The sequence below is a fragment of the Coenobita brevimanus genome, chromosome 5 (assembly GCF_032717465.1).
Source record: "Coenobita brevimanus isolate Jiangsu-jjx chromosome 5, ASM3271746v2, whole genome shotgun sequence".
Lineage (NCBI taxonomy): Eukaryota > Metazoa > Arthropoda > Malacostraca > Decapoda > Coenobitidae > Coenobita > Coenobita brevimanus.
The window spans coordinates 9682409-9699940 of NC_136958.1; the positions used below are offsets into that span (position 1 = coordinate 9682409).

The window sequence follows — 17532 nt, forward strand, 5'->3', positions numbered from 1 at the left end:
TCAAAGCTGTATTTTTTTTAACTGTGCCATGTGATCTAAACCTTTACCTTAATTTCTAAAAACAAAGATAAACTCCCGGCCTGACGCTAACCCCTGCCACCAGCTTTGGTTAAAGTTTAATAAAAACATAGCGTTCTTTAGTACTCTCTCTCTCTCTCTCTCTCTCCCCCTCATACACACACACACACACACACACACAAGGCCACTCTGGGTTTCCTTAATCACTGATGAATGAAGCGTCAATCTCACCTCGGGCACCTGGCAGTCTGTGTGGGTCAGTTGTCTGAGAAGGAGGTACGAATATCTGCACCTCTCAACCGCACCCGACTCTTCTTCAGTTCTCTCTCTTCTTATATTTCATTAACTTGTGTGTGTTTGTGTAATATATAATATATATATATATATATATATATATATATATATATATATATATATATATATATATATAGAGAGAGAGAGAGAGAGAGAGAGAGAGAGGGGGGGGGAGAAAATTTCCTGAAGAGACTTTTCTGAATGACTAATACAGCTTATGTCCCGGTAACATGAATATACTATCATCTGAATGTGCATTTAATACAGAGAAAATACTATGGAAAAGACAGATGTGGCTAGCAAGCGCTATATGGCATTTGCTGAAAGGAGGTTTCCAGCGTGGGTTGATAAGACCAGTAAGCATTTTCCAATATCCTTCTTGCTTGGCGACATACTGTTTCGTACGAAATGCACACCAGTGCTTTTGTGACCGAGTATTCAGTGAAAAAAAATACAGTGTAATGAGAGAGAGAGAGAGAGAGAGAGAGAGAGAGAGAGAGAGAGAGAGAGATTCACATGTGCATACATGTTATTAAACTTTACCTTATACCTGAATTCATATATATCGATTGGTACTTTTTAAAATTTAACCTGATCAGTCTTACATTCATTAAGCTTCCCTTACTATACAGCTTTACCAAATCTCTCCCACCCACCCAACCCCCATTTTTTTTTTTTTTTTTAATGCCTATGTCTTGGAATCGAACTGTACTTCGGGACTTAATAATGCCACCATATTGAATGCATAACGGAGCTGTCTTTTTCAGAACTGACGTAGTGGTATCAGAGGGGGTGTCTGTGTCGGTAGGCCCAGTGGAGGACCAGTACAATCTTTTGTAGCAAAATTCTAATAATTAAATTGTTCTCTGACATAACCTGGGATCGAACTGGCACACCTTCATTTAAGAGGCTATATACTTCTCACCCAACCATTGTTTCTCCTAAGCAAAACCACCCCATCCAAACCTAAATTGTCATAATCTACTCATTACCTACCGAAAACAATGTTTTGTCCTCAGTTTAACCTACCCGATCACAAAGAAGCTTTACATACGATAACCTAATGTAGGGATTTCATTGTGTGTGTGTGTGTGTGTGTGTGTGTGTGTGTGTGGTAAAAAGGCAAATATAAAACAAATGGCTGCGTAAGTCGATGAACATGGGAAAGATAAGATGTGAATGAAGCTGAGTAAGTTAATAAATGTGGAAAAAAGAAATCGAAACAACAGTGATACGGGTGGAAGAGAGAGAGCTCAAAAGGAGGAGGGTCGGGGAGAGAGCTGCAGCCGCATCCACCCCTGACCACTGCTCAACACAGACTGCCCGGAAGGAAGGAGCTTGTGATGTCGCGCACGTCGCGCCTCATCGATTAGGTATGTCCTGAGCAGATTGTGGTGAACTAGGTTAAAAAGAAGTAAACAATATATCTCCTCTGGCCTGCTGCGCGTGCGGGTGTAACAAAAGGAACAGTTGGTGCAATGAACTGGTACTTCACTTGGTTTATGGGCTGAATATGTGACATTTGGCCTTATGACTTTGCTTTATCACCGACTCTTCAAAAATCGAAATACTTCATTCATTCCAATCTTCTAATCTTCCAGTAGGTTTGGTCCACATCAGATATAATCTACCTGAGTTGGCCTCACCTTGTGACCTGAACGTATAACCTATTATTCTAAATATCGAATCGCTTTATCCTTGACTGCGTCACCAGTATTGATCCAAACAGATTCCACACTGTCGGAGTTATAGGGCAGAACCTCTTGCCTTGCTATGTTACCCTATCTTTTAATCTCAGACTCAAACCACATCGTCTTAGGCTAATCCTCAACCATTGTATCAAATTTGGCGTAAAGTGGATCAGAACAGTTTCAATTCACCTAGACCTCTGACTTGTTGCCTACAGTGCTTCCATATAGCTTGACTCTAAAAATTACCTTTCTATGTAGTCATGTCCTAATTTTACAGTCATAAATTGTCCAAACAGAAGAATTAAATGTGGATTTAATTCTACACTCTTCTTACCGGTATATAAAACTGCTAACTCTCATTTTCTTTATGAATTCTGACCACACAAGGTTCGTTGCAGGAGGTTATGTATTCACCTATGTTTGTTTGTTTGTCCAATCGATATCTCCAAAAGTTCTGAATGAATTTCAGTCAAATTTGTGGAAAGGCGGGCCATGGGCCAAAATAGAACTGATTAAATTTTGGGGCGGATCCAGATCCTATGTATTCCACACAATATCTCCACGGATCCGGATCCGGATCCTCTTTAATGGCAATGGCATTGGCGAAGGTATGCGCTACCCGACCTTTCTGGGTCGGGTAGCGCTCCACGATGCATTTGTTCTTCGACGAGAAGTCAGCCGTGTAGGCTACTGCATGAGTTTGTCGCGGGATCTCTTGATATCAAACAAAGCAGATCGGGCCAGGTTGAATTCACGGAGGATGCGTGAGGTTGACGATCCCGCAGCGTCAGGTAATAGATAGTTAGACAGACAGACAAACAAGTAGATAGATAGATAGATGGATATACTTTTTTTTTTTTTAAACACTGACCACAGCGTTTCTCTGTAATGATGATAACTGACTCTCAACATTTTCTCTGTGAATATGGATTTCAATTTACATCCCCACTTTATTTCTTTATAATGCTTAGTGATCGCAGAAGAGTTGCCCCTTTTTCTAGTATTTCGTAATCCATAACTAACTTACATTATGAATCCCCTCTTCTTACGATGGCATTTTTGTCTCGATGATTTTTCCAGCCTTAGAGGGATATTTCCTTGTGGGGAATTAGATATGGCTAACTTGAAGGCCCTCAATGACAGGAAGAGGGAAGGGAAGGAGTCCTGTGTTGAAGAAAACAGTCTATCATTAGCTGGAGCAAAAAAAAAAAAAAAATGTGCCCTTCGGCTAGCGGAGTTGAATTCGGGCATTTCAGTGTTAAGTTAGATCTTTGCACTCTTGGCGAGAGTTAATCCTGTCAGGCAGAGGAAGACCTATTCCGCTATATTTTTGCCACCACCAAACGATTTCATATAGCCTAGCTCTGAGGGGTACCTATCATAGCGGCGGAATTCAATACAGACCAGCTCTAACCTTTTCATTGCGAGAGTTTTCCTCGAGGTTAAACATTTTCTGGAGATAGTAAACTACAAGATGAGTCATCGTAGTGAAGATGTCCACTCTCAGGTCTATGGAGGCTTCCCAGTGTCGAGCAAAATCGCCCGGTGTTAGACAGAGTAAGATGGGTAAGTTGTCCCTTATGGTTAAATGGTTAACTCAATGATAGCAAAATTAAGTTACTCCTTAGGGATGTGTATTAAGTCTGGTTAAAACTAATAAGGTAGTTTAGTACCCTAAGCTATCTCTAAAGCAGGGTCATTTAACTACTCTAGGAGAAAGGCTGCATTATGAAACTCGGATTAACAAAAGGGCTATACATTATTTTACTTGTAATTTTTCTCACTAAACACATACACAGAAACAAACGAGATATTAATATATTGTTTGCGTTTACATTTCTGCTAAATACATAATAAAAAGAAAAACGCAAAACTTTCTGTTTTATACTGGTTCATTTGTTTATTTTCATTCTTCTGCGTCAGTCAAAGGGCAAACAAAAACGACTCAAGGGCCGGGTTTGGCCCGCGAGCCGCCAGTTGAATAGCCCTGCTCTAAAGTCTGACCAGTAGATCACATAACTTGCGTATCTCCGTTTAACTGATGGCTTCATTGTGCACCACCTTTTAGGCTTCTGCCTAAAACCCTGATCCACTCTAACCTAACTACCATAAATATCTGTCAAGCTTACCTTGCGATGTACAGTACAGTGTACACCACTATTGCATCTCTAATTTTCAGTGGCATTATAAGTTAGCAACCCAATTTGGCGTTCTTAACTTTTTGACACGAGAGGTCCTTCCTGGTCTTAGTAAAATCGTCTGGTGGCATTCAGAACACCCACCCTCCTAAAGTCGCCATAGTCAGGTCCTTCTTCATCCGATTTTACACATTGAATTGTGACTTCTTCTTTTTTATTATTATTCTTGCTGTCTCCAGGCGACTTTATTTAGCTCAGGGAAGACCTATCGAACTTGGGGAATTTGATGTGGCATTCATTACCCATCATCACTACTGACTGGCTTTCCTAAGTTGATGAAATTAGTTCGTTAGTAGCAAGACAAGAATAAAAAATACGTCATCGGCTTCAAGGAGCTAAATCATTCATAGGATACCAAATTAAAATATCTGCTTTTTCATCGTAGAGAAGAGACTAAGACATGACTAAATAAAGCTTCCAAATAAATCCCAGCTCTTAATTATGGCTTTTTCTTTACTTCTTGGTGGTCGAGTTAACTACTTTAGCCTCATCAGATGACGTCTTTCTTATTTTACTTTACGATACTTTTACTCACATTAAGCTAAGAGAGAATTTTCGAACTGGAAAAGTTAGAAACACCTTCATTAACTACTTCACTCCTAATGGGCTGCTTTTAGCTGAATAAAATCGCCTGTTAGTGGCAAAAATAAACCTCAAACTCCGACAATGGATTAAACTGGATAAATTTAGCCTTTTGGAAGCTGCGTGTAACCTCTAACTAAATCTAAGTCGACATGTTTTCAGTACAAGTTTGTGCCGTAATTTACCCGCCCACACAGTGTCGGGCCCTGCCATGCCATAAAGTGGGATGGGGGTGGTGGGGTGGGCTAAAGTGCAACGGGTGTGAGTGTGTGGGTGTGGATTAGGGATAAGGGATGTGGGTGTGGTGGAGGGGAGGAAGGGTAGGGGTTGGGCAGGAAAGTCTGATCACAAATTGAAGGGGCACCAACGTTGTCATTGCTCTAATACTTATATGCAATTCTTGGAGGTGGAATTAGCTTTACTTACCTCCTTCGGACTGCTGTTGTCTATTTCAGTATGGTGACGTCCTTCAGTACTGTACTGTCGCTTTCAGTATTATAATTTTCCTATCTGTAACGATTTAACTCAACCTGAGGGAGACATATCGCAGTGGTAGGATTACAGACTATCTCCAGTTACTCCTCAATTACACCGTGTAGGATGGAGGATGGAGGGTGAAAGACTGACGAAGAGAGTGTATGTGAGTGAGGTGGAGGGGGGAAGAGGGAGGGGGAGGCCGAGGATGAGATGGAGGGATGGGGTGGAGAGGTATATGAGAGAGAGGGGTGTGAGTTGGGAGCAGGGCAGTGAAATGGCGGGGGACAGGGCGACTTGGAGGCGATTTGTTTGCGGCCACCCCAAACGGGATTGAGGCGTCTGGCAATAGATAGATAGATAGCTATTGTAACGATTAAAAGAAAAGTTATCGTACTGTACTATGCCCTTCCTAGTCTAAGCATAACCCCCCCCCACCCTTTTCACTAAGCTTAGAAACGACTATAATTACTAATGAAGTAATTAAGAAATTCATTAAGATATTTTAAAACGCTAAAGCTAATTTACCCTCGAGGTATATTCTCTCTAAGTCTGGCTAGCAATTTGCACCGTCATTTTTCAACATTATTTTTGTGCGCGTGTCAGTGGCAAAATATTATAACCTAATATGGAAATTCAGTCTTGAAAGGAATCTCACCAGTACTTCATAACTCCAAGAATTTTCTCAGAGTTTAGCTAATTGTTCTCTCTCTCTCTCTCTCTCTCTCTCTATACGGCAGTCAGGTTATTCTTTCTGGATTTTTATACGGCCCAACTGCATTTTAGACCAAAGTTTTTCTAACCGAGTCTCTTTTTTTCACTGTTGATGACAGACATCATATGCATATTTCTAACCCTTCTAATCCTAACATTTTACAACCAACTCTTCTCAATACCTCCAACTTTCACGTTACATAATGCATTGTGTCTGTCTATAATTCTTGATAGCCGGTGAAGAGCTTGTCTGCTGTTCCAGTGGACTCGGGTTCGAATCTCGTCTGAGGAAGGAAACAGTTAAAGTATCTGCATTCCCTAAAAAGCAGACTCCACTGATCATACAGAAGAGCAGACGTGTCGAAAAACCATCCCAACTAACACCAGTACACCAGTCCTGCATGATACAGCCCTAGCATTTACTCAGTATGGATGGAGTATGTTAGCACCAAAGTTGTGACATGTGAAGATGTGTGGTAATTAGAAGGAATGTTGGGCCTTAGGGAACGGGAGGTAAAGCCTATGCCGAGAGTCGGACGCAAAAAATAAATAAATAAAAAAAAATCCTTTCAGGATTTTGGCTCGAAATTAAGCCCAAAATTTTCTCTCACAGTCTCGTCTTAGGTTCACCAAGCTAAATCATGTCTAATCAGTGCAGCAGATCAGAGTGTGGCTACAATTCCAACCCTTTCATAAAACTAACATAACTCCAAAATATTTCTCCAGTGTAGATTTCTGTGCCATAACTATAAGTAACAAAATCTCAAAGACAAATGAAACTAACATAGCCTCAAAATATTTCTCCGGTGTAGATTTCTGTGAAATAACAAAACCCCAAAGACACTGCTTCCCTTACAGACTTCAAGTCCTAACTGAGTAAAACTCGATTACCAAAATATTTTTCATCAAAGTCGGACTGGGAATTTACGCCCCATAACAGTGGCGTCGTAATGGTCATAGTGACGCACACCACACCGTGACGTTATAAACTGTGTATATATTTTTTTCTTTATTCATTTTACTCTTGTTATTTGCATGCTTTTCAGCTTAGCTTGGAAGAAACTATTCGACCTGAAGAGGTTAGGTAAGGTCTTCATTAACCATCTCTTTGGGGGGTTTTCCTTGTGTCAAATGATTGGTCGAGGCCGGGAAAAAAATAAAGAACAGGTGTATTCGGGCTGAAGAGATGACTAATTCAGACTCGACAACTCCATTTTTCTCCATTTAAGTCAATTAATTGTGACCCTCGAAGTTTCCTCTCTTTAACTAAAATCTAAATCGGTAACCCCCAAATCTTGCCTCGAAGTCAGACCAGCAATTCACACCCACTGCCGCCAGCGTCGCAATGGGCAGGGTTAGCACAACAGAATTTCACCAAGAGGCAAATATAGGAGCACATAAAATTCCCGCCACACCTGAAGTATGCATGACTCTTTTTAGTCCAAACGCACATTCTGCGTGGTAACACATTTAGGGCGCAATTTTACCGCAAAATTTAAAAGAGGAAAAAGTTGCAAGTGTAATTCGGAAACGTCTATGTGTGTGGCCGAAAAGAGCACATTTAGGGGTATGTTTGGCGCTATGGTGGTTGTGTCGGTCTTTCTGTGTGTGTTTATTTTTGTGTGTTTGCCCTTGTTTGTGTATTTGCTTTTGTGTATATTTACTTTGATATATACTTGTTTCTGTACATGAATACCTGTGTGTCTATGTACGGGATTTGTGAAATGGGTACATATGGGGATATTTAAGCAACTGTTGTGTGTGTGTGTGTGTGTGTGTGTGTGTGTGTGTGTGTGTGTGTGTGTGTAGGCGAAGAGAAATATATGAGAGTGCCTGTGTAACTGCTGCGGTGATTGTGTGGTTTTTTTCTTTTAAATCTGTACTTGCATCTGTATTGCATGTGCTTGTCAGAGAGGAAGGGGATGGGGGAGCAAGAGGGGGGTAGATTCTCTCTCTCTCTCTCACCTACCTTCCTGCCAAACTCTCTACTTATCCCTTGATGACCACTTATTAGCTGTCTGTATCTACCTGGCCGCTAATCTGTCTGATCTGTCTGTTGATCAGCGAGTTTGGCTGTTGGTGTCTTTCCTAATTTACACACACACACACACACACACACACACACACAAAAGGAAAGAGCTTGATAAAAAGCAAACTGCAGTACTTTATTAACTGCTCATACCGTATTTCTCACCTTTCCTGTTTTAACCATTCAGATATTTTCCTACACACACAACCTTATTATCTAAAATGAATTTGTATTAAAAATCTGCAATAGAATTTTGTCCCTTTAAACACCTTTTAGTCACTGTTGAGCTGTCGGTCCTTTAACCTACCAATCTATCAGTTACTCCGTTTGTAGGTCAGAGTATCCTATTTTTGCACGGACACACACGTATAAAAATGTCTGAGGAGTATGTGTGGAGTGACGCGTATGGATCGAGTGCGAAATGATGAAGTGCGAAGGAGAACTGGAGTTGTTCGGGAGATGGCTGGTAGAGTTGAGCAGAGGGTGTTGCAATGGTTTGGGCATATGGAGAGAATGGATAATGAGCGATTGGTGAAAAAGATAACTAGATCTGATGTGAGAGGTGTAAGACTGAGAGGAAGACCACGAATAGGATGGATGGACAGTGTGAAGAGAGCGCTGGATGCGAGAGGGATGTCCGTTGAGCAAGGAAGAGTGGCTGTGCGTGACAGAAATAAATGGAGAGAAATTGTGAATGAATAAGTGATGACGCAGCCCTGAGGGGATATTCTCCCGCATTTGGTCTGATCAGCTAGTCAGGTCAGGTGCGGGTAAGGGGATGGGTCTGCTATGATGTGGCAGGGGTAAACCAGTTCTGCTGTCGGGCCCTGCTGTGGATGTCACTGCTTGCATTGCGCAGTTGACCCTTGTGCGGTGTGATGCGGTGAGGATCTGTCCGTTCTCCCCTTTGGGGCTAAGATGCGAATGAATGTGTTTGAATGGATGAGTAAATGGAGAGTGAGTCGTCCTGTCTCGGCTACCTCCCTTTCCTTGGGGGAAGCAGCCTAGGTATATAGATAGATAGATAGAAAACACGAGCGACAATCTTATACAACGCTGACAGAAAGGGTAACTGAACCATTCGTCAAGCGAATATAATGTCGGCATTTAATTTTTTTTTGTCATATTGGATGGACTTGCATTAACCTCTGCAATACTATGACGTCATCTTTTTATCCTTTGCTAAGACAGATTATTTATTTATTTATATTACGTATTTGTTATGAGATGGAGGGATTTGTTGGTGGCCGCCCTTACGGGATTAAGGCGTCTGGCAATAGATAGACAGATAGACGTATTTGTTTACACACTTAGTCTTGGCGTTGACATGTCACTGTTATAGGCTAGAATCCACGTTCATTAATTTTTCACCTTGATTACTACGTTCGGACATTTTTTTAAGGGTAGACCTTTCCTTCTGAGGAGGCTATGTTCAACCATCGCTAATTTATGAGTTTTTTTTTTTCCTTTAACTAACTATCGCCAGACGACTTGTTTCCAGCTTAATGGCTTGCCGGTACTTTTTGTTTTCCTGGGAATTAGAAACCGTCTCCATCAGCTTCTTCACACTCACGGTCGTCTCGTATCCTTTTTATCGGAAAAAGGTCGCACTGTGACGGGGTTAGAAAAGGCTCCGGTAACCCATTCACTTCAATGACGACTTATTAATCATTAATGTTCTCACAACTACTAAACGATTTTGTTCAACCTGGTGAAGTTCATTTGTAGCGAAGGGGTTTAAGTTCTGCATCAGCAGTAGGAGTAGATGCAATGACAGAGGATCAAAACTACCCTGAAATTCTCTCAATAGATTTTCCATCTCTGTTAGGAGATATCTGTCTCTACAGATTTTCCTTTTTTATTGATTAGTTTAGCAATATTATTTGTTCATATTTTCGGAATATTACTCTGGTGTTAATTTTTTCGAATATTCCATCCTCTGGAAAATGTTATTGTTCGAGTTTTGTTCCCCATTTCAGCGTGTTTATGTTGTCCAAACTTTTTTTTGCAATGAACCAATATACCACTCAAATTTTTCATCATCGCAAAAATTTTCATGTCGGTTATAATTTCTTCAAAATGTTCTTGTAGTCATGTTTTCAATTTTTCATCAGTACTTAAGGAGAGATATTGCAGAGTCCACGTGCGACTATATGTATGAGTTATTTCTTTTTCCTAAAGAATTGTCTTAATGAAAACAACTCCCTTACACTGGAAGTAATGCCTATTGTTGGTTATAAATATTCTTGGGAAGGGTCTAGATTCACACAAGAAGAGGGTGTAAGAACGTTTCAGAAATTAGTAATATCCTATTAGCAATACCCTTTCTGTACTGAGCTGGTAATATGCTTTTCTAAACTCTCAACAACGTTTTATAAATTAGTGATACCCTTTTATATATTATTAATACATTTTTATAGATAGTGATACCCTTTTATATACTACATCCTTTTTACTGTAAGGTGGCCAAAATTTGCCATCTCTCCATCTTGAATGCTTGATGTGACAATAGACTCGGGAATATGACGAAACTCCTACAGAAATGCTGTTGACAGGATGTAGAGATGTACTGTCTTGTCCGGTCACTGAGCTATCTGTAATAAGTTGCAACAGGACAAAAATCTGGGAGAGTTAAGGTAAAAGGATTCCTGTATAGTACTATAGCCTACTTTTTATGCACTAGCAAAAGCCATTTACAAGCCAGTAATACCCTTATATCGAGTATGAATACCGTTTCGTCAACTAGTAATACCATTTATGAACTGCGGTATTAACACCCTTCTGGAAACTATAAACATCCTTTTAGAAATTGGTAATAATATTTAATAAATGAACAAAATCCTTTGAGAATAGTATTTACGCCATATCAAACTTAAGAAATAATTAATACGCAGCCAGAAAAAAAAAAAAAAAAAGCCTTTTCTTTTTTTATATTTATAATACCTAATTTGAATCGAGGAATGCATGATCAGAAATTTTAACCCAGTAAATATCAGACTCTATAGCAATCAGTAATGTTTTTTTCGTAAATTAGCAAAACCCTTTCAGAAAGTATGTAATACCCTTCCATAATGCTTTTTTTTTTCAGAGAGAAGAAATTAATATTCTCTCATAAACTAGCAATACTTTTCCAGTGACTGTTAGGCAACTAATACCTTTCAGCTCTGAGCAATATATTTTTAGCAGCCAGAAGCATTATGTTGCACCGGAACTTCCTAACTTCTAACGGACATCCAGAAAATAATGACACTCTTCTGATTCTAGTTCTTGTCCGGAACTTTCACAGTAAAAAATGCGCGTCGGAGCAAGTTTGGCATGTCGTATTATAAATGCACGCTGACCTACAGCTCTTGGCTTTTAGGAGCAAGGGTATTGCCTCCTTCAGGGGGCTGATATTCCATTTAGTTTATTGTAACTGATACCTGGGTCTCTATTTTGCTTGTGAATACCTCTCTACTGAAGGGAATACTGAAGGCAATACAGTACTACAGTTAAAAGGATCCTACTTGGCTGAATAAAACCGTCTGGGAATAGCATGAATAAAATGAGAGCAACATGTTGAAATCGTTAATAGGGCCATATTTTCGGATGTACAGATCTGGGGCCAGGCTACTGTAGTACAGAACATCTATGGATAAGTGACATGTCCTCATAAAGTTTCATGGTGGCATTAGGCCTTCATGCTAGAAAATCTTCAGTTGGCTCGTGAAAATCTGAAACCGATGGACAGAGTACTCACATTCATCCCGATTGGCGAAATAGACCAATATACCACCTTTCGTTTGAAAATACTAAGTAAATAATTACCTAGCAATAAAGCAGTAAAACGATGATGATATAGTAATTAGTTTTATACTCTTAGAAGAGAATATTAAAAACATTAACCCCTTCACCCAGAGTGTTTCATATGTTAAATAATATCGTCTGGCGTCATTCGAAATATACAGCAAAGTACGTCGTCTTGTTGAAGGGATTAAACAACATAAATCATTAAGACAGAGATGGCAGGGAGACCCTTGAGAATTCAGTATTTTCTTGTGCAGTCTATATATTTTAAAAGCCGTAGTAGTCTGCACTGATAAAACAGAAGAGAATGCTAACTTGTCCTAGACCTATGCTAAATTAACTGCAGACAAACAGGTGCCAGTGGGTCTTCAAGCCCACGAGAGTCCGTGCCACGAAAATTGATTATTAAGGCCATTTTACAATACCTTATTCTGTAAGTGAGCCTCCTAAATACATCATATGCCAGGCCATCCTGAATTTAAAAAAAAAAAATTATATCTTTCTGCGGGTGAGCCTCCTAAACCAGGGAGAAGTTAGTTCATATGGAAATTTTAAATATATATGAGAAGTACATGAGAAATACAAATTACTATGTAACACATACGAAATATAAATATACGTTGCCATTTACTATACCTTTCTGTGGGTGTTGGTGCTGCATGAAGGCTTGTCCCTGTGACCACATCAGCACCAGGCAGGCCACGATGCACCTGAAGTGACCCATCATGATGGACACTCTGATGCCCACTGGTCTTTCCTTTCCTCGGGCCACTGACCATGTGCTGAACTGAGTCACTGCAGTTTGTTCTCAGCTTAGCCACTATAATTTGTTCTAAACTTGATCACTGTTTTATAAGCTGGATCATTTTATTTTGTTTCATCCACTGTTTGCAACTTGATCACCATATATTTTTTCAGAACTTGTCTACTGCAATTTCATCGATATTAGACTATTATACGTACTGAGTGATGTCATTAAAATATCTTCGAAATCAGGTAACTATACAGTAAAATGTTTAGAGTTATGTCACCTCCACTTGTTTAGAGGTACGTCACTGTATTTTGCTTTTAACTGGATACGTTTTCTGTGCTTCCATTATCACATTTGTTACGGTCAACATTATTTTCAAATTTTTACAGCTTATTGATACACCATTATTGTCCTCGTGAGGTGATATAATGCACTTCAGTCGCTAATCCAGAGTATTTTTTTTTTTTTAGGTACGACACTGCACTTTTGATCGTTTATGACTGAAGAAAGTTACTACCATTAGAGGGATTCACTACTGCCATAGGGTAGTTTAGTTCAATCACCTTCCTAGCAAAAAGAAAAAAAAAGGCTTATAACAGAAAAACATTGCATTTTAGGTCAAAATACTATCATCAGCACTGCCAAGCCAAGCTACAATAGGTTCACTGTGGCAAAGCAGGCCCGTAATTTTCAACTTTTTTTTTTTTTGGGGGGGGAGGGGCTAGACAAAATGTATATACCTCCATACTACAAACTTAGAATTTAACCGAAACGCTTAAGTTAGCAGACCACCCGATATTTTTTAGTTTGAGTCTACCAAAAAGTTGATGATTAATGAGGCATGTGTGTTTAGTAAGGGAGTTGGGTGTTTAAATAAATGGCTTCACTTTCTGACAATTTGACCTTTCAACTCAAACTGTGACTAAGTTTAATAATTTGGCCATTTTACAGTTTTGTTGCAGTATGCTGCACTCTTATCAAGAATGTTCCTACGTGCCTGCGGTAGGATTCAGGTAGAAATGTACACCTGCCTTTATTCTTTTGGAGATGGTAAAGTAGCCAGTTTACCCGGTTGTGGGTCATTGTGCTCCTCAACTAGGCTATGTTTCTCATTCTGTAGATAGAATTATGATAACAAAACACAGAAACATTATTATAAACACATTAAAGCAGAATATAAACTCACAGGCCAAAAGGTAGCAGAGAACTTTCGACAACGCTTGGCGAATGACAAGAACAGCATTGCCACACAACGTAAATATTGAAAAACATCATAACACTACCACGGTGCGTCTCAAATAGCTGTGCCAACAAAATTCATGATGATATTCGACATACAGTAAAGCATCATAATTTCTTTACAAACTTGACATATTTCGTGAGTTTTTACTGAACCCTCAAAATTAGTTGAAGTTTTGACAAACATGCAGAAAACATTGGGGGGGGGGGGCAATAGCCCCCGTAGTCCCCCCAGATATTACGGCCCTGGAAAGGTATGTTCAAGTTGTCACCTTTCCATAAAAAATTCTCATAACTCCCTCTTTAACTTACTAGTGAACAGAATTAGTGCCATCATTACTTCTAAGGCTTGCTCATCCCAGGTAAATACTGCCTCCAAGGATAGATTTCCTGTAGTTTGACACTGTTCCAACAAAAATATTTACCAGTACTGATAACACAGGAACAAATCACTTTACTTACTTACCACCGAGGAAGTTGTGCCTATTAGTACTCCTAAAGCAAGTTTATAACGGATTCAGTAAGGTAGGTATATGTAAAACTTATAATGCGGCAGCACTTTACTTCTGCTCTTTCACTAGCTTAACCACGCACTGCCGTAACTGCTCTCATTAAAGTAACATTTTCAGTTTACAATATATCACCACTTGCACTCGGGATATTTTGCCAGTTTATGTTGATTGCTGGAAGATTGGTGGGGGTTTCGTGGTGCGTGGGCAGTCTTCTGCTATAAATCTCTGCCCTTGATGCTGCTGTGAATTGGGATGAGAGTTAGGAGAAATGTGAGTGAGGGTGAGAGGTGAGGTATGTGTCAGATGTGTAAGAGAGGTTCGATAGAGAGGTGCTGATGATGGAGGTGTGTGTGCTGGTATGAACGAGAGGGGTGGTATGTGTGAGAGGCGCGGGAGGTGTTACGGTAAGATGCAGGTGGTGTCAATTAGAGTTAAGTATGAAATCAAATTCTTTGTCTGTCCATAATGAGAACGCTTGTGAGGAAAGGCTAGCCTCAGCAAGGGTTATTCGAGAATATAGAACAATAAATGTTTGTAGAAGACATTAGATACTAAGTAATTATACTCCCCCCCCCACACACACACCCATAGATATACCTGCCTTATACTGCCACACCACATCTACTACACCTTACACTGCCACACCACATCTACCACACCTTATACTGCCACACCACATCTACCACACCTTATACTGCCACACCACATCTACCACACCTTATACTGCCACACCACATCTACCACACCTTATACTGCCACACCACATCTACCACACCTTACACTGCCACACCACATCTACCAAGCCTTATACTGCCACACCTTTCGTCTCCTACTTCAAGGATTTCTAAAAGAATTTTCATTTCCCAGCACATTACAAGAAAGTCAGGGGACCGTAATCATTTGCGCTGGGAGGATCCTAACACCTTCTCCACAACGATTGTTTTTTCTCAATGAACATTAACATCTTCTTGTGTGAACTTAAGCAAATTGTTTCAGTAATAATTATAGATATCAGATAACGTGCTTTACAGTGAGGTATATTATAATTTATTCACATCACATGGTCCAGATTTTGGTCCTTTTCTAGCATATAGTCATCGAATCTCAGAGGCAGAAAAAAGACACAATATGGCTATGCATCCGGTCCATAGGCACTTCCTTGTGACGAGCACCATACTGTAATGTTAATTTATTGATGAAACTACCGTAGTCATTCAAGCGATTAATGAAAATTATAAGTCAATAATTTAAAAAGTAGCAATTCATATTAGGGCTACGAAAACTACATGTCAAGTTAAAGTGAACTCTGTGTAATAGATAAGAGATGCAAGAACATGAGGCAACGGTGCTTGGTCACTGCATCCTCACTCCCAAGTTTGTTCCTAATGAAGTCCAAGTCATGTTAATTGCATTTCAAATTAGTGTTAGCTCCAGAAGTCTGGAAGAAGTTTGTTGAAAGCAAAAGTAACGTGATTATTAAATCCTTGCATTTTTGTTTAGGCCTACTGATGTGTGTGTGTGTGTGTGTGTGTGTGTGTGTGTGTGTGTGTGTGTGTGTGTGTGTGTGTGTGTGTGTGTGTGTGTGTGTGTGTGTGTGTGTGTGTGTGTGTGTGTGTGTGTGTGTGTGTGTGTGTGTGTGTGTGTGTGTGTGTGTGTGTGTGTGTGTGTGTATAGGGGTGACTATAACTATAATTAGATATATATATATATATATATATATATATATATATATATATATATATATATATATATATATATATATATATATATATATATATATATATATATATATATATTAGAGAGAGAGAGAGAGAGAGAGAGAGATTATACATGATCTCATAAATACGTAACTATGTGGAAGAAAATATTCCCTTCACTACGCCACATGTCTCCCGTTCTACGTAAATTCTCTGGTGTTGCTGGTGTAGAGGGAACAGAAAAATCTTCATCGTACTGAAAGTGTTCATAGATATTACTGTTAAGAAATTCATCGATCCCTAGTGAAGATTTTGCTGTGTCAATCATTTTTGCTTCTTTCTTGATGTATGTTTGTGACTCTGGAAATACTTTATCGTGGAAGTGTTGCGTTTTTTTTTTTCTGCTAATTTTTAAAATGAATATAGTACTGTGGATCGTGTTGGGTATAGGTTAAGAGGGCAGCAGTATCTATTGCTTTTCCTGTTATGCATACTTAATCCACTCACAAGCAGGACAAAAGTATTACGAGTATACTATTGCAGTTGACGTCAGCGAATTTTATTCAGGTTAAAGTGAGCTACAGGAGTCGGCGAATGCTAATATTTTCAGTATGAACCCTCTCGTAGTCGGGACATTCAGTATTTTATTCCAGCTAATGCCAGACAACTGTGTTTAGCTGAATGTGAATCGTAGGGTCTTAATCTGTAATTTTGGGTAACACTGGACGATTTTCTTCGTCTGAAAGAATTCCTGGCGGTCAGAGGCATCGCTTAAGTACTATATTCAGGCCGGTAACAGCTGATTTTCCTCTGCCGAGAGAAATCCGCGCAGTTGAATAAGATGATATTTTTCTCCTTTTTATCTTGCTGCTATCAGACGATTCTGTTCGGGCTGGAGTAGCGCCTTAGCGAAGAGTGTAATGAAGGTTGCATGTAACTCTCTCAAGTTCTAAAAGTCTATATCAGGTTGAATAAAAACCTTATGGAGGTGACAAGAGTGTGAGGGGCGGGGGCAGGGGAGGGGAGAAATGAAAAGAAAACTCATCCTATTGAAGGGTTAACCTCTTAAGGATGGGTGTCTTTCTTAGTTAAATAAAGTCGCCTGGGTTTGTAAGAATGAGTTAAATAAGACATCATGAATCTAAAAGGAGTGGTGGATATTGTTTCCAAACCCTTCAGTATAATAAGCTTTTCGTAGGCTGATTTGAATAATCTGTACACACCAAATATAATTTAGTGAAGAGGACATTATACAGAAATGGTACATCCTCTCATGGTCACGTTTTCCTCTTTAATTTAACTCAGCTGACTCCACCCAACTGAAATCAGCTGTATGAGCATAGGCGCCTGAGAATGGTAATTCTGGTACAATTAATCCTGTCCTTTGCTGGAATAACAGTAGTGCTCCAAGGCAGCAGACGCCAGGCGAATGTGTTCACCCGAGATCATAGGAGCCTCCGTGTTAATTATTTCTATTTACTTACTTACTTCACTCTTGCATTTCCTACCTGTGAAATTTTGCCAGCGTGATACTTAACTCTGTCATT

At 39.6% G+C, this 17532-nt stretch overlaps 1 long non-coding RNA gene across 1 annotated transcript in view; it reads right to left on the reverse strand.

The window, feature by feature from the left end:
• LOC145397695 (uncharacterized) overlaps nt 1–12544 on the reverse strand; it is a 340526-nt gene extending 327982 nt beyond the window's left edge. Inside the window, exon 1 of the long non-coding RNA XR_013897014.1 lies at nt 12423–12544. This is a non-coding gene — a long non-coding RNA (uncharacterized LOC145397695). The remainder of the gene's footprint in view (nt 1–12422) is intronic.
• Between the last annotated feature and the right edge of the window lie 4988 nt (nt 12545–17532).